Genomic DNA, 4,768 nt, shown 5'->3' with positions numbered 1-4,768 from the left:
ATATATATATATATATATAAATATATATGTATATAAAATCCCCAAAACAAGAACAAACACAAGAAAAACAAGAACAAACACAAGAAAAACAATGTGAAGATGTGGTACATGCAAAGTATTAGCAGACGCTCAGGGAAGGAAAGAAAGGAGGTTTTACGTTTTGAGCAATGCTCTTCTTCAGAAACAGAAGACAAAAGAAAGTCCAAGAGAAAAGGAAGATGGAGGAAAAAGATCGCCAACGATTCACATGTGGTTACATTTTGAAAATGTATATATGTATAAAGTGTTTGAAGTAGTGTACAAATATTGTATATTGAGAAAAAGGAGGCAGTCAGAATTTTGGATAATCCTTTATTAGTGCTTTTATTTTTTTACGAACTTGTCAAGAGGAGTTCGTTAACAAACAAAAGGAATATTCAAAATTCTGACTACTGGCCAGTTGTAAGGTTGTCCATCTGCAGCTGAGTGAACTGGAACAACACGAAACGAAGTGTTTTGTCCAAGAACACAATATACCACCCGAACTGGAAATTGAACCCATGATCCAGCAATGAGTGAGTGCAATGATGTAAGCACTAGGACATGCACTTTCACATATGTTAAAGAAAAAAAAGCAAAGCAAAACAAAAGGTACTTACTGTGGTAGATTAACGTTCCCTTGTGGTCAGGTGAGCTAACATGCCTGCAATAAAGGAAGGATACATACAGTTTAATAGGAAATTACAAAACCATTTCAGCTAAAAGAGAAATTGAATGTGCATGAGATCAGAAATAAAACTATCTACATAATAATATCTCTATAATAATAGGATACTATAGCTCCAGGCCTGCCAAAGCCTTGTGAGTGGATTTGGTAGATGGCAATTGAAAGAAACCCATCATGTGTATGTATGCATATATGTTTGTGTGTAACCTTGTCTTGACATCACCTGATGGTTGTAAGTGAGCATCACTATGATTGATACAAGTGATGTTGTTCATTTCCTGTCTTCCATGGAAAACATGTTCAGCCATGGGAAAATATTACTTTGCTTGGTAACAGGGGAAGGTTGGTGACAGGAAATGTATCCAGCTGTAGAAAATCTACCTCAAAAAATTTGTCTGATCCTTTGAAGCATGGAAAAGCGAATGTTACATGATGATGATGACGAAACTAATAAGGTTAGTGTTAAGACTACTCTGTAATTAACAGTAATATTGATTTAAAATTTTGGCACTAAGCTGGCAGTTTTTGAGGGGAGGGGCTAAGTCAATTATTTTGATCCCAATACTCAAATAGTATTTATTTTATCAACTCTGAAAGGACGAAGGCAAAGACAACTTTGGTGAAATTTGAACTCAGAACGTAAAGACAGAGGAAATACTGCTAATCATTTTTCCCAGTGTGCTAACGGTTCTGCCAGCTCGCCGCCTTGATAATTAACAGTAATATTAATCTACTATTAATTGGTAGAGATCAATAAACATCATAAAGATAATGTAACCAAGAATACTGCTACGTCATTAATATTTGTTAAGAAGCCAAAATATTTTCATATAGATTTAGCATCCTTAATTGTGTTTAACTGTTGCCAAAAATGTTTGAAAATAAAACACAAACTAATTGAATTGGAGGAATTAACAGTTACTTGCAAAAGTGAAAGTAGAAGCAGTAGGAACATTGAATTCCAGTTATGTTGGCATGGAGGGGAGGGAGTGGAAATGTGAGTTAATAGGTGTGTGTGTGTGAAGAAAAGGGGACAACTAAAGTAGGTATGGAGGGTTAGAAGGATTATTTAAGGGGGTTACATACGAAAAAGAAAAATAGAAAAGAACTGAATAATTATTCCTCGGAAACTAGATAACGGCGTTCTTCAAATCCTTGCTTTGACATGACACAGCTACTGTTGCTGTCAACACCACTGCCGCCACCTCCACCGCCACTGCTACCACCATCATCATCAACAGCAGTATTATTCTATTTTCTTCAATCATGGTGGGGATAATTTGATGGCTGCTGCTGCTGCTGTTGCTTAACGGGTTTTCTACCAAACAAGCCTTTACTAAGTCATTGTCAATAAGGTAATTAAATCAAAGTTGTTAGGGAAGGTTAGGGTGCATTTAACAAGAAAGGAAATTAAGGGTAGAGATGCACTAGAAAAATACTCAGACATTACAAGGAGCGAATTTTAAAAGAGAATTACAAAGAAAGAATTCCAATGAATGGAAAAGGAAAAAAAACAAAACAAAACAAAAACACCCCAACTAAAATACACATAAAACTGCTATTGTAAAAGCTCATGTCAAAGAATGCTTTTTTTGTTAATCTGAAGGGAGTGGGGATATACTCACAGGACATATTACTTTTTTAATCTAAGGAAGCAACTATGCAAACCTTAACAATTACTCATGATAAATGTTTGGCATTCTACAGATGGTAATTATTAATGCCATTGTATAACATATTTTCAAATCTATAAATATCTCAGTCTTCTATTAGACTTCCATTCACGTGTACAATGCTTTACAGAACTAAAGTAACCTCAGTGTTCCATTGCAGCTTCATTTTTACCAATTCTAGAAGAATGAAAGGTAAAGTAGTCTACAGGAGGATTTGAATTCAACCATGACCATCTTGTCATTTTGGAGGACACAGACTCCAATGCCCACCTTCAATGCGTTTTTTTCTTTTTATAATAACATGGGAAGAATGTTTTATAGCTTATTCGAGAGCAGTGGTTTACCACCATTCTTTGACTATGCACCCCTTTGATACCTCTTTTAGTCTGTTGGATCTACATAACCATATACTTCCATGCCTTTTCCAACTTTATTTACCTTTTTAACTATAATTTTTGATTTGTATGGACTCTTAACCACTTTTCAACTATATATATAGTTCTCTCCGTTTTTTTCTCTCCTTTTTTTCTGTGTTCCTTTCTGTGGAAGAGCATAGGCTCGAAACGTTAAAGACTTTTTCAATTCCTGAGTGTTATACTAATACATCTGTTTGTTTTCTACACCACCTGTTTTCATCTGTTGTTTTTTTTGTGAATTCTCCCTATATATATATATATATATATATATATATATATGTGTGAAAAATTCTGTGGGTGTGTTTGTGGAGTTGTTAGCTAACTCCTCCTACATCGTTTTATCGATTTTGACACATGTCTGGAAACCGCATGGCATACTCAGATTGTTGAAAAAAAATCGATAATTGGGTCCCTGGAAGGGATCCCTGCAGATATCTAATACATTTTATTTTAAAAGCCAAGGGAAATAACCCATTCATTTTCCTAAATTATTTGGTATAAATCAAATTGAGTATGCTTATTTCTTAGTATTTGAACTGTTTGAGTTATTTTCGCAATTTATCCAGTACAGCAATTAAACAAGTAAATAGTATTTTCCTAAACAATAGATCCACTTATTTCGGTTAGTGACTTATTCACGAATATACCAACACTAGCACCCTGAGGGTAATATTCTCTGGGAACACACATCATCCTTTTGCTGAACCACTAAGTTATGGGGACAAACAATCCAGTACCAGCTGTTGGATTATGGGGACATAAACAATCCAACACACACACACACACACATGATAGACTTCCACACAATTTCTGTCAATCAAATTCATTCACAATGCATTGCCAATGCTTGGCTATATTAGAAGATGCTGCAGGTGTGGCACAGTGGGAGTGAACCCAAAAACCATATGAAGGGCAAAATGAATTTCTTAACCACATTAGTACTCTAATACTCTGCCCTTAACGCATTGACTGGAAATACATAACTCACATTTCTTTGTTCCTCCTACAAATAAAGATTAATAGGGAAACACCCACACAAAAAATAAAGAACAAAAAAAACCTCAAGCAATTTTGGGTAAGAAATATGGAAGGAAAAATAAGAAATGAGATAATAGGATTATGATGGCAAATAGAACAGAGTGTGTTAAGGATGAAGTGAATACTGGGAAGGTAAGCAATAAGGTGAGAAGACAAAAATTACAATCATTGTTTTCTCTTGTCCCTTATACAGGGTTAATTATTCCACCTCCTCTTACTACTACTACTACTACTGCTTATACAAGGTAAACTTCTATAAAGGAGTACTAACTTTTATTTTTTCTAATAAATGAACAAACGGAAATCTGCAATTTAATTTAATTTTAAATTATATTTCTAAGCAAAGTTAAATTTTGAGATTTTTATCACAGATTTATTAAGATTATTATTTCATTGGTTTTGATTGCCATAAAAAATAAAGAATAGAAAAAGAAAAATGGAGCTGTTAACAAAACTGAAGCACACACAAACCCTCCTTAATCATTAAGTTGTCTTCGTTTAGAGATTCCAAACAAAGATAGGAAGATTCTTCAAAGTAAGAACGAGAAGTCAATCAACAGGTTCAAGTAGATTTTTGTCTCTAATTACTAACATTCAGAGATTGAAGTTTTCAAGAATTATAAGCATGCAGCTGAACACAAATACATAAGTGGACGCAAACATACACACATACACACACACATATATATATACATATACACAGAGCAGCATATATATCTAATTGAACATTTTGTATTGAATGATTAAAATTGTAATTACATAAATTTCAGAGAATTCTTCAATTTATTTTGAAGAGGATAATATATAAAGGAAGTGAGGTGGGAGACATAAGGATGTTAGTAAAGAAATGTATTAGCCAAAAGCAGTTTAATAAAAGTTCGAGAAAGTATGCACTTACACATACATACATACATATATATATATATATATATATA

The 4,768-nt window shown here is 33.7% G+C and overlaps 1 protein-coding gene across 8 annotated transcripts in view; it reads right to left on the bottom strand.

Moving 5' to 3' along the window:
- LOC106884166 (protocadherin Fat 4) overlaps positions 1–4,768 on the bottom strand; it is a 693,587-nt gene that overhangs the window by 321,952 nt on the left and 366,867 nt on the right. For all 8 annotated transcript variants that reach the window (XM_052973410.1, XM_052973407.1, XM_052973404.1 and 5 more), the window contains one exon: positions 639–682. The gene's annotated coding sequence lies outside the window, so the exon portion shown is untranslated. The remainder of the gene's footprint in view (positions 1–638; positions 683–4,768) is intronic.

This window comes from Octopus bimaculoides, chromosome 1 (genome assembly GCF_001194135.2).
Source record: "Octopus bimaculoides isolate UCB-OBI-ISO-001 chromosome 1, ASM119413v2, whole genome shotgun sequence".
Taxonomy (NCBI): Eukaryota; Metazoa; Mollusca; class Cephalopoda; order Octopoda; family Octopodidae; genus Octopus; species Octopus bimaculoides.
Note: the sequence above shows the minus strand (reverse complement) of the source record. Positions and strands in the feature narration are given on the sequence as shown.